General features: G+C 44.4%; 1 protein-coding gene across 2 annotated transcripts in view; it reads right to left on the bottom strand.

Moving 5' to 3' along the window:
- DAB2 (DAB adaptor protein 2) overlaps positions 1-20,922 on the bottom strand; it is a 251,154-nt gene extending 230,232 nt beyond the window's left edge. For both annotated transcript variants that reach the window (XM_089687820.1, XM_089687821.1), the window contains exon 1: positions 20,625-20,922. The gene's annotated coding sequence lies outside the window, so the exon portion shown is untranslated. The remainder of the gene's footprint in view (positions 1-20,624) is intronic.
- Positions 20,923-22,677: the final 1,755 nt, after the last annotated feature.

The raw sequence follows: 22,677 nt of genomic DNA, 5'->3' as shown, positions 1-22,677 counted from the left end.
GTCACGAAAACGGCCATTTTTCGTGTGACCATCAAATGTGAGTGATCGGGCATGTTGGAAATTTTTTTAAAAACAAATTAATTTTGAATCAATGATGGGGAAACTGTGCAAGAAATATAAAGCTGTGACTTGGAAATAAAATAAAATTCTTGACCATGAAAATTCTTTTCTGTAGCAACATGAGGAGAAATTGAAGGCTTGGTTGGTTGAATTTCTAAATCAATGGTGGCACCATCAGATCAGAAAACGCACAAAATGTCAGATTTTCTAAAGAAAATTAGTTCGGAATTCAACCCATGTATGGCCTGCATTAGTCTATGTATTCTGTAAAGCTCTATGAGATTAGTCATAATAACAAAATAATACATGATACAAAAATAAAAAAGTACACCTCCTTTTGTAACTCTCGTGAATAAGATCACCGAGCGGTACGGGACTCGACGTGTCGGTAGACCTACCAGAACAAATGTACATTCGTAATCAGGAAATTTTGTTTTGCGTCTATTTATCCAATATTATGTGTGTCAGTTGTAGAATATTCTGTCAACATCTTGACAACCTGCAGAAGCACATTATTTAGTTCTGGGAGAGATACAGGAACACAAATCATACAAACTGGGTTGATGTGCTGACTTCCTATTATGACAGCTGAGAGCACTCAGTTAGGAATCTGCTTACATGAATTACAATATGAATCGCAGAACGCATGTGAAAAAAAATGCAGGAAATGTCTGATACAGCGAGGAGCCGTTTGCAGAGTAAATCATTTGATACAAATACTTACTCTCAGAACAGCAAAATAATATAGAAGATATAAGAGTGGAGGTTAAAATAAATGTTTGCTTTCATGTAAAAAAAAAAAACACTAAATTGAGTAGATTTCAGTCCTTTCAATCATGAAGGCTCAGTGTGACATGAGGACGTTACCTACGGCGGTCTACATGTGAATACAGTCTGCTTAGGAACGCCCACTCCTCCAGACTGACATCCACCCGTAAAGGTGTTTTGATATTTGCATAACTCCGCCCAAGAGCCAGCCCACTGCTTGCATTCAAGTCTAAGGCTAGGTTCACACCTATGCAGTTTGCGTTTGATCTGTTTCTGCAGTGCGTTTTTGCACATTTTTGCCGCATTTTTTATGTTTTGCAGGGTTTTTTTCAACTTGTTGCTGGGCAGAATAAAACACAAAATGCATAAAAAATGCACTACATGCTTTTCTGCAGCATTTCTATTGAAGTCTATAGAACCAAAAATGCAACGTTCCTGACCCTTTCCAAAAAACGCACCGGGTGAGAACGCGAAGATGTGAACCTGTCCCATTGGACACAATGTTAAATGGACTGCTGTGCGTTTCTGCAAAACGCAGCGGAAAACACAGGTGCGAACCTAGACTTAGAGCTCTTGGGAGGAGTACTGAGACAGGGTGCTGTGATGTTTTCAGGAAGAGATGTACAGCTCTTCTCACCAGCCATGATCTGCCTGCATTGTATAGAGAAGCAGAGACACCCAGTGATTATGTCACTGGGTGTAAAACAAGGTATGTAATGAAAACACAGTTTTATTAGAGATACTCCTGTAGTGCCGTCAATTTAAACATATATTGTACATTCACATCAGTCCCTAAACCTCAAGGGGTGTATGATCTGAGGTCACTAACTTATATTCGTACATATACATAACTAGGGCCAATTTAGAGAGGAGCCAGTTAACCTATCAGCATGTATTTGGGGTGTGGGAGGAAACTGAAGTACCTGGAGGAAACCCACGGGACAGGGAGAATATGTGAATTCCAGGCAGGTAGTGGTTGGGATTTGAACCAATGACCCTAATGCTGTCAGGCAGAAGTGCTAACCATTTAGCCACTGTGCTGCCATTTATTGCCATGTTGTGTGTATCCAGCTATAGTGTTTGGTGTATATCAAGCTTTAATGTTTAGCCCTCCTGCCCTGCAGCACTGGGGTCATAGATTGGAACTGTAACCAAGACACTACCTGCATGGAGTTTGCATTTCCTCCCTGTGTACCAAAGACATGCTGATAGATTAATCGGCTCCTCTCTAATTTGGCCCTAACCCTAGGTTCACACCTAAGCATTTTCCGTAGAGTTTTGCAGAAACGCACTACAGTCCATTTAACATAATTTCCTATGGGACACGTTCACATCTCCGCATTTTCAGCCGGTGCGTTTTTTAGAAAGGGTCAGGGACTTTTTTGAACGCAAAAATTTTAGTTTTTCGTTCTATAGACTTCAATGGAAACACTGCAGAAGAGCCTGTAGTGCGTTTTTGCTGCATTTGTTATGTGTTTTGCCGCATTTTTTATGCATTTTGTGTTTTAAATCTGCCTAGCAACAAGAAAAAAAACCCCCGCAAAACGCATGTGCAAAAACACAATGCAAAACGCACTGCAGAAACGGATCAAACGCAAACTTCATAGGTGTGAACCTAGCCTAGGTGTATGTAAGCATGTGAGCTAGGGACCTTAGATTGTAAGCTCCTTGAGGTCAGAGACTGATGTGAATGTAAAGTACTGAGTACATTTCCTTGCTATATAAATACCTGTAATAAATAAAGGTTGTACCTGTGCTAGTGTAGCGAATCTGCGTTATCTATGTGAAGTTGTGTGATTGGATTGCTCCATTGTGAAATCTGACCCCCCCCCCCATCTGAATGGAGCAATCAAGGTGGTCAGTCAAAGCAAAGACATGAGAGTGGCGAGCAGACTACGCTCTGTCATCAGCCAGTCTAGTGTCCCCAGCAGTTCATTCGACTGTCACTTGCTGCACGACCTTCCTGCACAATGTCACAATTGTATTGGGGAGATGCATTAGAGCCGTGTATCCATCGTCATGTGACAAATTCCCATTGCCCGAGGCTATGTATGTGATTACAGTCAGAGCATTACATAGGGATTGCAGGATTTTCCTGAAGAGTCAACCTGTGCCGTTTAGGATCTACGTTGTAAGCTGGGGGTCTGTGAGTCTTCCCTGGGCAAAGAGGGCTCAGCATAGGGATCAGCGTGGTATCAGGTATGTGTAATCAGCTCCTAGCTTTCTGAGCACCAGTCATTACATATCTACTATAAAACCATTATAAATTTGTGCCTAGGGTCACCGGATACCGGGGGGAGCAGGGGCGGACTGACCATTGGGGAACTCGGGCGCTGCCCGAGGGCCCAGGGTCAGTAGGGGCCCCAAGAGATGTCCCTGGTACCTTTCATAGGCTTTTTTGGGTGTGGTTTGAGTGTGGGCAAGGACACAGGGGCCCCATGATCCCCTATTGCCCAGGGGCCCCATGAGTTGTCAGTCCACCCCTGCAGGGGAGAGGTTACCACTGAATTAGGCTTGAACTCATTAATCACACCATCTTCAACAAATCAAATTCAAACTTTTATGCTCACCTCTGAATTTGATTGGAACGTACAGATTAAGCTACATGCACACGGCAGTGTGCAATATGCTGCTAGAAGTTGGCAGAAAAATGTCATATATGTACGCGTGTCTAAGCATGTTTACAGGCACATGTGAATGACTAGAACAGGGTTTCTCAACCAGGGTTCCATGGGAGCCTAGGGTTCCTCCAGAGGTTGCTCGGGGTTCCCTGAGCAATGAGAAATTTCTGCCTCTTATGCCCCGTACACACGATAAAAAAATCGTCTGAAAAATTTAGTGGAACCACTGATTTAACTATTTTCTCTTCGTTGATGAGCAGGATGTTTTAATCGATGACGATATTGTGAATGAAAAAATCCGGTTGAACAACATTGAAAAATGTTGTTGTTTTGCATACGAACGACCGATTTTCTATGCGGTGGTATGACGGTCCTACGAAAAAAATCTATCAAGCACTATCACGCATGAGCGGAAACAGAAGATGACCTGGAATCTTCATAAACACGAATGAAAAATTCAAATGTTAAAAGTAGATTGTCCTAATGAGATAATGAAACCAGAATTCTGCAGATTATATTTTATGTATCACTATTTATGTATATAGATAATGTAATAAACGATATTATACTCATTGCTGGTAATTGTTGTGTATATCGCTCGTTCTGGCCGGAAGGGTGTGGCTACAAGGTCACACGCACACTGCATCACATCCACTGGTACGGAAAACATCAACACTACGTATTGACCGACGCACAATTTTTTTTTTTAGATTGGTTAATGTGGGCCACGATTTCGACCAACGATCGGTTGATTTTCTAATCGTGTATTCCCACCTTTAGAGAAGTTCCCACTGACACCATTGAATTTTTAGCTATCTATAAGGGGGAATTCTTCCCAGGGACCACAAGTGTACGGAACATTCTTCCCACCAGGGCGGATCTAGGGGGCTACTAGGATGGGCTATGCCCCCCCATATTTTAGCTGTGCTCCTCCCAGGTCTCTGAGAGTGCATCCACTAATCCATGAGCCAGTCTGAAGCAGACAATTGATGTAAGGCAGCATTCTGATGGTAACAATCCATGTAAGGGGGGGACTCTGATTAGGACACTTGATGTACGGGGGCATTCTGATGGGGGATGGGGACACCTGATGTAAGGGGGCACTCTGATGGGGGTCATCTGAGGAAAGGGGACTTTGATGGGAACCTGATGTAAATGGCGACTCTGATGGGGACCTGGAAGTAAGGGCGGCTCTGATGGGGACCTGGATGTAAGGTGGGGTCAAATGGGGACCCAGATGTGAAGGAAGACTCCTAATATTGAGTCTGAGGGGGACTGTGATGTAAAGGGGGACCTCGATGGGGACACTGATGTAAGGGGGGACTCTGGTGGAGACACCAGATCTAAGGGGGCACTTTGATAGGAACCTGATATAAAGGGGGACTCTAATAGGGTCATCTGATATAAGGGGGCACAGGTTTTTTTAATAATCTAAAACAGCCTAATACATACTGGTGTTTCCCAAGCTGTGACACTACGTGAAAAACTGTCAGTGACTCACACAGTGTTGACATTATGCCCCCTGACTTTGTTTTACTGCACCCCCAGATCAGGCAGGCTAGATCTGACCCTGATTCGCAGTGACCATCACACTAATGTATCATGAGTTTTAGATATAGTCATTTTTAGCAGGAGATTCCTGAGAATGGAAACCTATTTCAAGGGTTCCTCTGTGCTGAAAAGATTGGGAAAGGCTGGACTAGAGTATTAATTTATTCTAGGCACTAGAATTAAGTTACGCACACATGCGCCCGTTCAGACACATACATGAGCTCCTCTCCAAAGGCAGCTTTGGGGACTTTTTGTATGCCTCTAAACAAGCTCGGACTGGCCATAGGGGCTGCTGGACCACATGTTCTAAGGATGGATGATCAGACAGACACTCCACCATGTCTCTCCCCCCTTCCCCACTCTGCACACCATCACACACATGGCAAGGATGAACATGGAGCGGTGTGCCAGCATCATAGACATGTCATAAATACATACATGAAGCGTCACCCTGGGATACAACTCCCATGGTGCACTATTGTCTCTGGCTGCAGCCTCTGTCTATGTGTTGGTGACCTCAATAAAGTTGCACGGAAAGACAACCCATTGCCATAGGGACGCTACACGTGCCATGTTGCTGGAGGAGACCGGAAGCGGTCCAGGCCAGGGTTGAAAGAAGTCGCTGCCGAGCGCCACGTTTGTTGTGGATCGGTGTCAATGCTGCGGCAGAAGGAGTGTTGGTTGTAGGTGTCAGAGGCAGGCTGGTGGACATGGAAGGCTCCACTTAAAGAGCAACTCCAGGGAAAGAAACGTATCCAGTGCCCAGTGCTATGTTTTATTTAAATAGTGCCATAAGGATTTTCCTAAATTTCCAGGTATTTTTGGAGCCCATGTACCTCTCTGCCTGTTAAAGTGTATCTAAAGGGAAAACGTTTAAGTTTTGGATAAAGTAGAGAGGGAGCAGAACCCGTCAGGTTTTTATTATTATTATACAGGATTTATATAGTGCCAACAGTTTGCGCAGCGCTTTACAAAATGAAGGTAGGCATTATAGTTACAATACAATTTGGTACAAGAGGAAACAGAGGGCCTGCTCATTACAGCTTACTATATATCACATATATCATGCACCTGGCTCTCATCCGCAGGTCACTGTCTTCTGCAACTTGCGGCAATGATCACTGAAGCAGGCTAAATATAACTAAAAGACATCGAGAAACCGGTAGTTGTAATTATTTGTCATTTGTTTTTTCAGTCAGTCTAAAATACCAAGGCCTATTTTTTGTCCCAGTCTGGGTCTGTCTCTAAATGCTGCTCTTAAAATACAGATTTAATATGCATGACCACATAGGCTAAAGCTGGCCATACATGGTTTTAAATTTGGCCTGACAAAATTCGATCCATGTATGATCGTTCCCATTCAAGTGGAGCTGATCTAGTGATCAACTTGTTCTAGATGGGACTCTTGGTATATTTTCACTTGATTAGCGCTTTCTGGAGGAGCTCCACTGCCAGGATACAATAGCACAACGGGGAGGATTCCCCCATCCACCTCAAACTTTAAATCCTCTCTTCCCCTTTCACACTTTTTCCCTGGGTCTTCACCAAACCTATATCCTTCCTTTTATATATACACTATATTGCCAAAAGTATTGGGACACCCTTCCAAATCATTGGAATTTAGGTGTTTCAATCACCTCCATGGCCACAGGTGTATAAAACCAAGCACCTAGGCATGCAGATGCTTCTACAAACATTTGTGAAAGAATGGGTCGCTCTCAAGAGCTCAGTGACTCCAAGCGTGGTACCGTGATAGGTTGCCACCTGTGCAATAAGTCCATCTGTGAAATTTCCTTGCTACTAAATATTCCACGGTCAACTGTTAGTGATATTATAACATAGTGGAAGCAACTGGGAACAGCAACTCAGCCACCAAATGGGTAGGCCATGAAAAATGACAGAGCCAGGTCAGGGTATGCTGAAGCAAACAGTGCATAGAAGTCACCAACTGTCTGCAGAGTCAATAGCTAAAGACCTCCAAGTTTCGTGTGGCCTTAAGATTAGCACAACAACGTGTAGAGAGCTTCAGTGAATGGGTTTCCATGGCCGAGCAGTGGAGATGTGTTCTCTGGATTGATGAATCACACTTCTCTATCTGGCAATCCGATGAACGTGTCTGGGTTTGGAGGTTGCCAGGAGAACGGTACTTGCCAGGCTGCATTGTGCCAAGGGAAAAGTTTGGTGGAGAGGGGATTATTGTGAGGGGTCAGGAGGGCACAAAGGGGTCAGGAGGCAACACAGAGGGGTCAGGAGGCAACACAGAGAACACAGAGGGGTCAGGAGGCAACACAGAGGGGTCAGGAGGCAACACAGAGAGCACAGAGGGGTCAGGAGGCAACACAGAGGGGTCAGGAGGCAACACAGAGGGGTCAGGAGGCAACACAGAGAGCACAGAGGGGTCAGGAGGCAACACAGAGAGCACAGAGGGGTCAGAAGGGCACACAGAAGGGTCAGGATGGTATGGGACTAGGGGACAGGAGGGTACAAGTGTTTACCCGATGAAGAGCTGCTCAGGAAAACTGCTATGGCACAGCTACCTGTTCTGGTGTGTTGATCCCGCCGGTCCTCCTCTTTTGCCTCATGTCAAGTTCAAGCACACCTACTGGAGGGAACTGGAGAGGAGTAGATTGGCACACTGAAGTCAGTGGGACGTGAGCCAGAACTTCTGCTAGCAAATCCTAGGTGGCAGAGTCATTCACCGCCCCGCAGCCACACATTAAGGGGAGTGCTGCGAATCGGGGAATGCCTCTGCTTCCCGGATTGAAAGCTCAGGTGACAAGACACCAGAGCTCATGCCTTCTCTCCTCTGTTAGCCAATGGGGGATGTGGAGGGTGGAGAATTTGCGGGTCAGCAGGACAGGGACTTGATCTCGATCTAGCTGTCATCTGCCCGCGGTCGACAGGTCAATCACAATCGACAGGTTGCCGACCCCTGCCTCAGACTTTGTACACCTTTGGTTTTGACTTACCTGAAATCTATTTAGCTGATTTACACTGAACGTTCAATTAGGCTTCATTGTACAGCAGCCTGTAGTAGTGTATGATAATCCGTTGTCAGAAGCCTGGGAATCACCAACACAAGCCTCTGATATACACTCTCTAATAAGCCTGGAGCATATGTAAATCTATGCAGTTCACATATTACAAAGCATCTTCTTAATTAAAAGTCTCATAGGCCGTATATCATTATGAAATCGTATCCTCATATATTTCTATATACGTTATATATATTTTAATATAGAGCAGGACCATAAACCACTTTTATTGTTTGCATAGATGTATATTATCATTCCCACTATGAATCCACACAGTAGAAAAATAAAAGTACGTCAGTTCAAGCCGGAGGACAGTTGTGTCTTGACAGATCATAGAAAAATGATCATTGTCTAAAATTACAAGAAATATATTCCGCTGCTGAGAGATGAAAAGAATCCTCAACAGGTCTGAGGAAGGTAATGACATATCCTGCACTTAGAATTGTATTAGAACCAACTGAATTATAGTATATTCCTCTGATATGGTTTTATAAAAGCTGAAGTTAAGCTGAAAAAACTTTTTTTTTCTCTACAGTTAGTTACATTACCTACCTGTAATGAAGGATGACCCATGATATACAGGCTGCTGGAGTCTGGAGAGACCTTCACTGCAGGGCTGCCCTGTCCTCTTCCTGCTGCTGATCAGACTGTCCCGCATTCAAAGATGGTATTACAGACAGTGTAACCAATGAAAGAACCTTCTCATTGGAGGGGAGGGGAGGAGAAAAGAGGAGGGGGCGTTCCCCGTCAGATCATCTTCAGTACAGCTAAGCCTGAAGCTGTTAATTCTCACAATGCCAGAAGATTATCAGCAGGAAGAGGACAGGGCAGCCCTGCTGTGAAGATTTCTACAGAATCCAGGAGGCTGCACATTGTTGGACATCCATCATTACAGGTAAGTGATGTGACTAATGATGTAGTGAAAAAAAATGTTTTTTTAACTAAATTTCAGCTGAAATAAGCACTTTGGCAGATATCTAAAGCAGTTCTCCAGTCTCCCCCCAAAAATTTAAAAGTTAGCAACTACAAATTACCTGTCCAGGGATCCAGCACTACCCTCTTCCAAGTTGATTCTTAAGTCGGCTTTAGGTCCAGGAGCCAGCATCTTAACTGAGGGAAACCAGCAGTGAAGACTTGCAGCTTCACAGCAGGTTCCCCACTACGCATGCACGAGCCGCACTGCGCTTTGTGAATGGGCCTGCAGTCCTCTAGGACCTGTCATGTGTCCCAGAAGGGTGCAGGGAAAGTAGGGGGAAAACATCCGCTTGGATTGCCCCTCCCAAAAGGTGCCAAATGTTAAAACGGAGGAGGGAGGAGGATACAAATAAGCGGAACTTCCCCTTTTGAGTGAAGTTCTGCTTTAGGACACAAATTAAAGCGTAACTCCACTTTAATGCAAAAAAATAATACAGCATATACAATTACAACACAAGCCATGTTATAATATAATGTTAGTGAAAGTGACCTTTCCTTTTCTCTTTAAGTCTGCAGCCTCTGTGATTTCCTGTAAAATTCAATGCAATATGGCAACCTGGAGGGGTTCCCTACACTACTGGTGTACAGAATTCTCCCAGAAACATCATTTCTTTCCTGCTTGTGTGATTGACTCACTGATTTTCCCAGAAATCTGCACTAAGATGTAAGTCGGGTTTTAGGCATCCTCTGCAATACAAACTTGATTTCTGGCAAACTACTCTCAAAGCGTTAATCGCTTCTGGAGGGATGCAGACCCTACCAATTTCCTCATTAGAACACTGCAAGTGCATCAGCTGATTAATAGTGAAAAAGTCACACCCATTCAAATTCACTTTGCACACAACGAACAGCTTTTTCTTCAGAGAAGAAACTTGTGGGAATCTACAACAAAGTTTGTAAAATCCCTGCTATGTACATAGATCATTCAGAGGGGATTGTATTTTTTTTTTCTCAATGAGTTACTGAAGCAGTGTAGAGCTGGCCATAGATGGATCGAAATTTGGTTGGTCCCTGCTAAACCAGCCAAATTTCGATCAATGTATGGGCAGGCTGGTTGTACAGCCGATCGATCGACTTCTGTTCATCCAGCCTGTCAGCTTTTTTTCACTCAATGAGTTACTGAAGCAGTGTAGAGCTGGCCATAGATGGATCGAAATTCAGCTGGTACCTGCTGAACAAGCCAAATTTCGATCAATCTATGGGCAGGCTGCTTGTACAGCCGATCGATCGACTTCTGTTCATCCAGCCTGTCAGGTTTTTTTTCCACTCGATCAGTGCTGATGATGAAACATAGATCTTTACTCAAACAAAATGTTACTGAAAAAAAAAACCAAACAAAAATACAAAACATGTATACAAAAAGAACAGACTTGATGGACCATTTGGTCTTTTTTCTTCTGTCACTTTTCTATGTTTCTGTGTTTTTTATTTTTAACCAATAGAAAGCTAGTTACTAGGCAAGAAAATGCACAAAAAATGCACGTTACATGCACGTTTGTACATTTTTCAGCATTTTTCTGCTGTCACTATTCTATGTTTCTGTGTTTTTTTTATTTTTAGCCAATAGAAAGCTAGTTACTAAGCAAGAAAATGCACAAAAAATGCACATAACATGCACTTTTGTACATTTTTCAGCTGCTCCTATTGACACGAGAAGACTCTCCTGTATTTTTTTGAGTGATGAGCTTCAAGTGAGGCTACACTCCGGGTGGCACCATTGAATGGAAATCCTAGTACCTGGTGGAGCTTCAAACCACTTAGATGTGAAAGAAGTCTTATTGTTACCTAACTGCAGCAGAGAAAAATTTCAGATCTCCTGCTCTGCCAGACAGGGCTGTTCTGTGTGACAAAGCTGTGAAAAACAGACAACATTTTTGCCTGGAGTTCAATTTTAAAGCTGAATTTTAGACAAATATTCCCTGTTTACAGGGACTAAAAGAGATACAGAGCAGCACCATTTATCATTTAAATCTACTTTTATTGCACAGTACTGTCAGTCTAAGGGCTCGTTCACAGTTGGCTGTTTTACCAACGCTTGCCAAATGCCCCTATAGCGTTTGGCAAGCGTTGGTCTGGCGTTTGCGGAGCGTTTTTTAACGCTCGGTAAACGCCGCATGCATGGTTTAGCGGCGGTTGCTAGGCGTTTGCCGAGCGTTAAAAACGGCCCACAAATGCCTATAATGCAGTTTGAATGGTGTTACCGCTCCGCAAACGCCCCGCAACTGCACCGCAATCACCGGCTGGGTGTTTGCGGAGTGGCACCATAGACTAGAATAGGAGGCTTCAACGCCTCCTGACTAGACCAGAGGCATCCGTTTTACCGCAACGCAATGCGATGCAAACACTCCCATTAGAACAACACCATGTGCTGTAATGTGCAGAATTGGCAGAGGCGTTTGGAAAGTGGTAGAAACGCTTCCCAAACGCCTCTCTGCCGCCTGCACACAACGCTAGTGTGAGCGTAGCCTAACACTGGCAGTTTGCTGAAAGGAGGAGAGAGTAGAGCGATGATCTCATCAGCGAAGTGATGTTTCCTAATTGTCCAATCACGTAACCAGATTCCTCTGTATTCGCCAACTGCAAACTGTAACAATGTCAAATATTTCACATCCAGCTTCAGACAAGAAAAGGCTCCACACTCAAAAATTGTATTTCAGGTGCTTGCTTGGTTCATCCCCATCAAAGCAATCAATTGTATCGGCAACAGTAATGCTGCACACCAGATGCAAAATAATCCTCCTGTATTAAAATCACCAGCAGGAACAAATTCTATTCTGACATGTTTCGTGCTAGGCACAGCACTTCCTCAAAGAATCTTCTTTTGTTGAGAAAATGCTGTGCCTGGCACAAAACATGTTGGAATACAAGTTGTTCCTGCTAGTTATTTTATTAAAGGAAGATTATTTTGCATCTTGGTATGTGACATTCCTGTTGCTATTAGTGGCAAATGCAACACTGGCTGTATAATGAATATTGTGAACATAACCAACACTCACATTTTCTGCAGAAGAATAAAAAATTCAGACGTTGGTTTTCAAAAATGTGACCCAACTTGAGCGTTCACAGTTGAAGAATGAGCTTCACGAAAGTGAGCAATAGTCGTTAGGTTGACAGGAATTCGGTTGTCAGTCAATTATTGACCAGCAAGCAGAGAATGGCAAGCAAATCGATGGCTTGCTCCTTTCTAATGTGTCCCATAATTAAAGAAAACCTGTCAATAGTCACCTAGCTGTTGTGCTGATGCACAGGCTTCAATACTTTGCAGCACAGACTTGGCACAAGCATGGACATAAGGATTTCTGACATTTCCCTGACACTCCTTGCTGTGTGCTTGCTTTTGGTGTGTGACTTAAAGTGGACTAAAGTCAAAAAGTGAAAAAGTCCAAGTATTCCGATGCTGAAATTTTGCTTTGTCTCTTTTGCAATTAAAAGTAAAAAAAAAAACCTACCTGTCTGGTCCTTTTCAGAATGCACACTAAGATGCGCATGCATTCTTGGTATGTCTCAGTGTTGGGATTAATAAATTCTAGTGTGCATGCGTGGTTTTTACACAATCCTGCATTGGGCAATCAAGAAGGCAACCAAGAAGGTCATAGACCCTGCACCCTGAAGAAGTCAGGGTGGGGGGAGAAATGTCAGCGCCAGCATGGCAGCTCAAAGACATGGCGTTGCTGAATTGGAGATGAGCAGGGGCAGACTGACCATTCAAGCACTCGGGCACTGCCCGAGGGCCCGGGGTCAGTAGGGGGCCCCATGAGATGCCCCTGGTACCTTTCATAGGCTTTTTTGGGTGTAGTTTGAGTGTGGGTGAGGACACAGGGGCCCCATGATCCCCTATTGCCCGGGGGCCCCATGAGTTGTCAGTCCGCCCCTGGAGATGAGCATGTCCGGACTTTAGCTCAGATTTAAATGTAATCTTTTACTTTTCCAGTTCACAGGTTCTCTTGAAAGCCCAAACGCTGATACCGATCATTGGTGCACTCTGCTGCAGCTCCGTGTGTCTATCAAGGCGCTGAGTCTAATTTCTGTGTAAGCACCATGTTGGTCAATGCCAAAGCCTACACAGGACTAATGTCCTTCACCCCCCAACATGACACTGTTCAGGTCTGACCATTGGCCACTAAGGCGGAAGCACTGGACCTTGGAGGTAAGGGGCAAAGGTCCCATATTCTACTCGTAAACACTTCTTGTATGGACTTTGAGAGAACAATGGAGTGGCAAGGAGTGAAATAAAGGTGAGTATCAGAGGGTAGGGAAGGTGGGCTTTTAAGAGAACCTTGCCCTTTAAGCCAGACAGCTAGCGTTTTCTTACTAAGGTTAGCAGTGGCAGCTCCCCTGAGTCTCATGTGTAGTTAAACTACCTGAGAGAGCTGAAGAGGGGTCAAATGCTCATTGATGCCCAGGGTGCCATTAAAGGACTTTTACTCACCTATTTACTTGCTCCTGCAGGCTCCCTCCATTCTATGCAACCAGCCCCTGCTGCCGCTTCTCTAAGGCGCTCGACAGTAGCAGGCACTCTGATGTTATCAAGTATAATGCAGGTCCAATAGCCCTGCCTTGTACATGAGGTTGCCAAGAGACTACACACAAGCCAGAGCATCAAGGAGAGAAGGAGAGCACCGACTGCTGGGGGGTGAGGGCAAGAATCAAGTAAATTATCATTTTTACTGGTACCCTAGGCATATATGAGCAGTTAACCAATGGGTGGATGAAATTAATATGGAGTTTAGGAGTCAGTATGTCCAAACCAGAGGTCAGTGGGATTCTGCCTAGCAGTACTAGGATCGGTTGGAATCCAAACCATGACATCACCTGCCTGGAGTTTGCATGTTCTCCCTGTGCCTGCATGGGTTTCCTCCAGGTAATCTGGTTTCCTCCCACACTCCACAGACATGCTGGTAGGTTAATTGGCTCCTGTCTAAATTGGCCCTAGTATGTGTAGTCATGAATATGAGTTAGGGACCTTAGATTGTATGCTCCTTGAGGGTTAGGGACTGATGTGAATGTACAATATATGTGAAGTAAGTATACTGTGTAAATTGACAGTGCTTTATATGTACCTGTAATAAATAAAAATAAAAAAATGGGAAAGAAGGCTCCTTACATTGATGATCAGTGGGAAGAATGCTCCTTACATTGATGATCAGTGGGAAGAATGCTCCTTACATTGATGATCAGTGTGAAGAATGCTCCTTACATTGCTGGTCAGTGTGAAGAATACTCCTTACATTGGTGATCAATATGAGGATTGTCCCTTTACATTCAAAGTCAGTAGGCTGAATTCCCCTTACATTGATGACCAGTGGGAAGAATACCCCTTACAGTGGTAGTCAGTGGGAAGAATGCCCATTACATTAGTGGTCAGTGGGAAGAATGCTCTTTACAGTGGTGGTCAGTAGGAAGAATGCCCATTACATTGGTGGTCAGTGGGGAGAATGCCCATTACATTGGTGGTCAGTGAGAAGAATGCTCATTACATTGGTGGTCAGTGGGAAGAATGCCCATTACATTGGTGGTCAGTGGGAAGAATGCACTTGCAGAGATGCCTTACAGAAAGGTAAAATGGTCATTGAGATCATACTGTTGGCTCTGTCAAGTGGCATTGGCACTGGATCTATGCAGGCACCATCAGTGGGAAGAATGCTCCTTACACTGGTGGTCAGTGGGAAGAAAGCCCATTACATTAGTGGTCAGTGGGAAGAATGCTCCTTACATTAGTGGTCAGTGGGAAGAATGCCCATTACATTGGTGGTCAGGGGGGAGAATGCCCATTACATTAGTGGTCAGTGGGAAGAATGCCCATTACATTGGTGGTCAGGGGGGAGAATGCCCATTACATTGGTGGTCAGGGGGGAGAATGCCCATTACATTGGTGGTCAGTGGGAAGAATGCCCATTACATTGGTGGTCAGGGGGGAGAATGCCCATTACATTAGTGGTCAGTGGGAAGAATGCCCATTACATTGGTGGTCAGTGGGAGGAATGCACTTACAGTGATGCCTTACAGAAAGGTAAAAAGGTCATTGAGTTCATGCTGTTGGCTCTGTCAAATGGCATTGGCACTGGATCTATGCAGGCACCATCAGATGGGAGGTCAACCAGCCACAGCTCAAGGAACCCTAGCAACCTCTGGATTTTTTTTCAGGAGTCAACTCCATTGACTACAACTGGAGAAAACCTGAAAAGTTAGGTAGCAGCTGTGATTTGTAAGGAGCTACCTAAGATTTGTTCAGCCTTAACACAACCCTTGCAGTGGGAGGGGATGCCCCATTGCAAGGGAGGGCTTTTTCTTTCCCAGGAGTTCAGCTTTAAACACCATGCAGCTAAATACAATCACAATGAATAACAGATCTTATTATGTCAAGAGCTTAGCACATTTTTAATATGAATAGTCCAATGTGCATTTTGATCCCAAATAAGTGTACATTGCTGAAGCCAGCAGCCAGACCCCCGTAAGAACATACTGTCAGCACTGCCATTCTTGTATATCAATGCACTACTGCCATGGAGGAGCATACAGCTATCTCACTCTACAGTAAACCCCATACACAGGATATGCCTTTATAATAACAATCCTACAATGAGAACAGTGACAATCCCAGCCATTCCTTTTATTTTATGTGTAATACAAATATCTAATCAATGCTCAGTGCCAATCTGACAAAACGATTTTCTGCTGTGACAAATGTGTTGACTGTCCTGTGTGTATTAGAAATAATACATTGAATATCTTTTCAGCTTCATAGCACAAGACGGATGAAACAAAGGCGGCAGGACTGCAGCAAGGACCTTGACTGGCCATGGTGACAGATACTGGAAATGTGAATGATACCGGTCAGATCTCCAACTACATCAACAGTCTGCATAACACAATCAAGAATACCCCCCCCATCCTCCTCCCAGAGCCAGGACCTGGAATGCACGGACGGATGGATTAGTATAGGGGAGGAAAAAGGGGCTTTGTGTGAAAACTGGGAAGGAGGGATTATTTTGGAAGCTATAAAGTGAGAGAAGAGAACTGCAGCAGCCGAGACCTGGATGGGCTGAATATGATGAACAGTATGAGAGTTGTAGTCCTCCTGCCTTAGACTCAGTACTAACATTTCCTGTGATTATTAATACCACATTGTGACGTCATTATAATGCAATTGATGGCGAATTGTGATACCGAAAATATGGTTTCCCCTTCCTATTGACTGTACATACAATATAATTATATGCATTATTTATGAGATTATTTACTTTTGGTTATCTGTTGGGGGTCTGTTTCATATTTAATTTAACATCTTAAGGATGAATATTGACCCTTTAGAAATGTATTGGAACTGTACTGTTTCCCTTTATTTTGTAAAGGGCTGCACAAACTGTTGGAGTTATAGAAAGCCTGTATTATAATAATATTAATAATAATTCTAATAATAATAATGTCTGACCTTGGACGATACAACTATATCCATGCAGGGGTCCACAACTAGAAATGGGGTTGGGTATAATTGGAATATGTAAGATTTTAAATTCCTTTAAGGGCCGGTTCACACCACATGCAGTCCAGTTCTTTTTTTCTGCATCAAAAACGCATGGATAGTAAGTTACATGGTTTCAAATGGCATAGTTTACACCAGTGCAGTCAATTCCAGCTCCAGGAAAAAAAGTAGAACATGCTGCATTTTATCTGCACTGTACTATACTGGAATGGGGTAAAACATACATGTCCTTATTTAAGGTGAATAAAAAGAGGAAAAAATGCACCAGAATGCATAAAAAAAACATTGGAACACATCAAAAATGTGCATGCAGAAACGCATCTGGAATGCATCTGGACTGCGCTTCTATGGTGTAAGCCGGGCCTAAAGCTAAACTCTAGGCAGATATAAATGACAATTTAATAAAGCTCTGTAATTATTAATACATCAGTAAATGCATTTTTTTTAAATGCAAGCCCTACAAGTACATGGATTTGACCCAGTGTCAGCCTCTTGCAGTCCATGTAAAGCAGGGCAATAGTGTGAAAGTAAAAAGCAGTATAAGGAGCCAATCAGTCCATGTGATGACAAGCAGCATGCTGATAGCAGAAGAGAGCAAAGTGAAAGAAATATGAGCTCATTAGTGTGCTGCTTCTCCTTTCACTGTCTAGTCACAGGCTGGTGGTAGGTTCAGGGTGACCTGGGCTCACAGGAAGTAGGTTGAATGATGTGTGCCATCAGACTGAGTCCATCTAGTGACAAAACAAAGTACAGCAAGGGAACTCTCTGGATTGAAGGTGAATATTGCTGCAAAAGCTAGTTTGGGAATTTTACCTTCTAATGGGCTGTTTATTAGCATGTTCTTTTAACTTTTCCTTTGAATTTCTGATACTATAATGTTGATTAGCGTTAAGAAAAATATTTTGCTAAATGTGTTTACTATGATTAAGGGACATACCCTTCAATGGAAATGCAGTGATGTTTTCAGAGGCTGATGGAGACTGTTAGTCACTGTCCTATAGACATGCAGGTCTCTTGCTGTAAGCACTGAAGGATTGATTAGTCATGGAACTATTGGAATGACAGCAGTTTTTCTATGCAGGTCAGTGGACGTTTGACTGCAATACACGTGTGGAGCAGAAATCAGAAAACAATTGAATTGGTCACAAAAACAGTCCAACATTCAAATCCTTGATATTTCTATAGCACTGTTCTATTGCTAGTTTCATCAGGCCTTGAATGGACAACCTCAGTCTAAGAGATTTTACCAAGAAAGAAGACATACATGAGCCTTGCAGTATCCAGATAGTGTGGGGTTTAAGGATTACACAATGCCAAGTAATCTGAAGTGACACATGATGAAAATAATAACTCATTAAAAAGGAATAAACATACGCCCATCTGTTCAAGACTCCTTTTATTGTATATATTTTACCTAATCCAGCCTGGACAAACCCATACCATTCGGCATACTAATGGTGGTCACAAAAAGAAGTATCAAATCAGCCTTCTGCAACCTTTTCCACCCATAGAAACCCCTAAACAATGATGTCTTGGGGAACACCTATGTAAACCAATTCATTGGAAGTTTGTGGGAAGAATGGCCATTATAATGGTGGTCAGGGGAAAGATGTTTCTTACATTGGTGGTCAGTGGAAAGAATGCCCTTTGAATTGGTGGTCAGCAAGAATATCCCTTACATTGGTGGTGATTGGGAAGAATGTCCCTTACAGTGGAAATAAGTGGGAAGAATGTCCCTTACAGTGGAGAGAAGTGGGAAGAATGTCCCTTACATTGATGGCCCGTCAGAAGAATGCCCGTTAAAGTGGCGGTCAGCAAGAATATCCTTTACATTGGTGGCCCATGGGAAGAATGTCCCTTACAGTGGAGATAAGTTGGAAAAATGTGAGAAAAATGCCCGTTAAAGTGGTGGTCGGGAAGAATTTCCCTTACATTGGTGGTAATTTAGAAGAATGTCCCTTACAGTGGAGATAAATGGGAAGAATGTCTCTTACATTGATGGTCAGTGAGAAGAATGCCCGTTAAAGGGGTGGTCAGGAAGAAATTCCCCTACATTGGTGGTCATTGGGAAGAATGTCCCTTACAGTGGTGGTTGGTGGGAAGAATGTCTCTTACATTGGAGATCAGTGGAAAGAATGCCCCTTACAGAGGTGGAACTGGGAATAATGTTCCTTACATTGGTGGTCAGTTGGAAGAATATCCCTTACAGTGGTGATCAGTGAGAAGAATTCCCGTTAAAGTGGCGGTCAAGAAGAATTTCCCTTACATTGGTGGTCTTTGGGAAGAATGTCCCTTACAGTGGTGGTCAGTGAGAAGAATGCCCGTTAAAGTGGTGGTCAAGAAGAATTTCCTTTACATTGGTGGTCTTTGGAAAGAATGTCTCTTACATTGGAGGTCAGTGGGAAGAATGTCTCTTACACTGGAGATCAGTGGGAAGACTGCCCCTTACAGTAGTGGTCAGTGGGAAGAATGTCCCTTACAGTGATGGCCAGTGGGAAGAATGTCCCTTACAGTGGTGGTCAGTGGGAAGAATGTCCCTTACAGTGCTTGTCAGTGGGAAGAATGTCCTTTACAGTGATGGCCAGTGGGAAGAATGTCCCTTACAGTGGTGGTCAGTGGGAAGAATATCCCTTACAGTGGTGGTCAGTGGGAAGACTGTCCCTTACAGTAGTGGTCAGTGGGAAGAATGTCCCTTATAGTGGTGGTCAGTGGGAAGAATGTCCCTTACAGTGATGACCAGTGGGAAGAATGTCCCTTACAGTGGTGGTCAGTGGGAAGAATATCCCTTACAGTGGTGGTCAGTGGGAAGACTGTCCCTTACAGTAGTGGTCAGTGGGAAGAATGTCCCTTACAGTGGTGGTCAGTGGGAAGAATGTCCCTTACAGTGATGGCCAGTGGGAAGAATATCCCTTACAGTGGTGGTCAGTGGGAAGAATATCCCTTACATTTGAAGATCAGTGGGAAGAATGTCCGTTAAAGTGGAGGTCAGTGGGAAGAATAAGTGGAAAGAATTTCCCTTACAGTGTTGGTCAGTGGGAAGAATGTTTCTTACATTGGTGGTCAGTGGGAAGGATGCCCCCTTACATTGAAGGTCAGTGAGAAGAATATCCCTTACAGTGGTGGTCAGTGGGAAAAAGTGGCTTTGGCCCTGAAACTATGCAGGCACCATAAGATGGAAGGTCAATCAGTGACAGTTCAAGGAACTCCTAGCAACCTGTGGAGGAATCCTAGGATTCCATGGAACTCAGATTGAAAATGGCCGTTACAAAGGCTGTAGCTGGGGTTTATACTGATTTTCACTCCTATATTACCAATGCAATAATAACAAAAGTCTTCCAGAATGCTGGACAATTTCTGATACTCAAGATCTACTTGAACAACCAAGGTCAGATGACTAAAGTTGTATCAATCTACTGAATGCCATTTCTTTTCAAGCAGCCAATCACAGTTATCCTTTTTTCCCCCAGAAATCTTCCATTTACAACTTTTAAAAGAAGAAGCAATGACATGGAATACTGAAGTCATGACTCAGATTCACCAGAATTATTTGCATTCGCCGCAGCAAGCATATAAACGCATGGCATGTATGCATCAAAACATAACTGATATATTTAATATGGAAAATAGTTATATTCATTGCCAAAATACTAGTTACCAAATAAAGGTTGGTGTCTACAAACCTCCCCTCACGGGTGGGTTATATCTGCACCTACAGCATGTGGAGGGAGAATAGTTCCACAGTCGTAGTCGCTACATGCGATCGCCAATCTTGCAATAGGTGCCCACCGGTTGGGTTATTCCTTTTTGCCATTTTTTTTTATTTTTCCAATCTGCAGCTTGCCTTTTAGGTGCCAATAAACATGAGATGAGTGTCACACAATCCATGACCAAAGTGGGTGGCTTCTGTGCGGTACCGTGAGCCTCCACATTCCTGGTTGACCTCACGATAGCCCTGGCATCCGATATAATCGTGCTGATGTATATGTACGACTGCCAGGTGGTCAGATCTAGTGACCGCCATCCCATCCCTATGGTCACCTTGGGTCCCCTGCTGCAAGCCTCCATCTGCAATGTCCTGCAGCCAGGTCAGGCTGGGCTGCTGTGTTCATAGAAGGACAGGATTGTACTCACCAGTTGGCTGGATGAGCTGCAGAGAAGTGTGGAGCTGTCAGTGGTGTGCAGGCTTCCTCTGCGTCCTCCTCCTTCTCCTGCTTAGCCCAGCTGAGCTCAGCCACTCACAGCTCCTTGGATACTGTATGCTTCTAATCAGATGCTGGCAGCCAGCTAAGCCAGGAATGTGCTATGATGTGACTGCTGCTCAGCCCGGCTACTCCCCCACGGTGAACGTGTCCGCTCCCTCCGCTGTTAACTATTAATAGGCGGCAGCGGCAGTGCGGACACAGCGCAGCCCATCCTACGTGTGGACAGCGACCCGAGCTGCCTCCAGCCCCGCCCTCTTCTCTGATTGGCTCGCCTCCCGACTTGTTACATTGTATCACTCATCGCCTATGTACAGAGAGAGCCGGGGAGCATCCAGCCCCGCCCTCTTCTCTCATCGCTGACGTCCCAACTTGTTACATTGTATCCCTGTGTGTGCCTTCCATGGAAACTGCGGAATACAGCAGAGTGCCATCGCAGCTATAGGAGTCCATGGCCACGAGAGATACAGGGCAAGGGCCACGATAGATACAGGGCAAGGGCCACGATAGATACAGGGCAAGGGCCACGAGAGATACAGGGCAAGGGCCACGATAGATACAGGGCAAGGGCCACGAGAGATACAGGGCAAGGGCCACGATAGATACAGGGCAAGGGCCACGATAGATACAGGGCAAGGGCCACGATAGATACAGGGCAAGGGCCACGATAGATACAGGGCAAGGGCCACGAGAGATACAGGACAAGGGCCACGATAGATACAGGGCAAGGGCCACAAGAGGTACAGGGCAAGGGCCACAAGAGATACAGGGCAAGGGCAACGATAGATAAAGGACAAGGACCACAAGAGATACAGGGCAAGGGCCACAAGAGATACAGGGAAAGGGCCACAATAGATACAGGGCAAGGGCCACGATAGATACAGGACAAGGGCCACGATAGATACAGGACAAGGGCCACAAGAGGCACAGAACAATGGCCACAGCAGATACAAGACAAGGGCCACGATAGATACAGGACAAGGGCCACAAGAGGTACGGGACAAGGGCCACAATAGATACAGGACAAGGACCACAATAGATACAGGACAAGGACCACAAAAGATACAGGACAAGAGCTACAAGAGATACAGGACAAGGGCCACAATAGATACAGGACAAGGGCCACAAGAGATACAGGACAAGGACCACAAAAGATACAGGACAAGAGCTACAATAGATACAGGACAAGGGCCACAAGAGATACAGGACAAGGGCCACAAGGGATACAGGACAAGGGCCACAATAGATACAGGACAAGGGCCACAAGAGATACAGGACAAGGACCACAATAGATACAGGACAAGGACCACAAGAGATACAGGACAAGGGCCGCGATAGATACAGGGCAAGGGCCACAAGAGATACAGGGTAAGGGCCACAAGAGATACAGGGCAAGGGCACAAGAGGTACAGGACAAGGGCCACAATAGATACAGGGCAAGGGCCACAATAGATACAGGGCAAGGGCCACAATAGATACAGGGCAAGGGCCACAATAAATAAGGGAAGGGAAAGACCTGCACTGGGCATTTGATGGCTGATATACTGTACACTGTATTGATCACTGCTAAAATGTAATTTCTAATCACTTATAACCGTCCCTGTATGTAAACTAAAAAAATCACATACATACTAGTCCATGAAGTCCAGCGTTGTCTTCCTTGCTGCCCAAAGTTCTTCCTCATCACCCTACTTCTGCACCCCATCTGGATTGTAAATTTGTACATGTGCAGATACTGTATATTGTGGGTCTCTGCCAGTTCTATGGTGCCGGCAAAGACCTGTGCTGGTATGTGCACACACAGCGGAGTTTGTGCTTGCCCTGATACACCACTGGTCTGCGCATACATGAGATATCACACTAAAATACTAAAATACTGAATCCTCGTGGGATGTGCCATAGACATCTGAGCAAGCTTAATTGACCCTAGTGTATGTGTGATAGGCAGGGTCAGGAAAAGGGGTGGGCAGCAGAGGCCCTAGTAT

Source organism: Staurois parvus, unplaced genomic scaffold (assembly GCF_062004578.1).
Source record: "Staurois parvus isolate SC_StPar_1 unplaced genomic scaffold, SC_StPar_1.0 ptg000438l, whole genome shotgun sequence".
Taxonomy (NCBI): Eukaryota; Metazoa; Chordata; class Amphibia; order Anura; family Ranidae; genus Staurois; species Staurois parvus.
The sequence above is the reverse complement of the archived record's forward strand: the minus strand, read 5'-3'. Positions and strand labels throughout refer to the sequence as shown.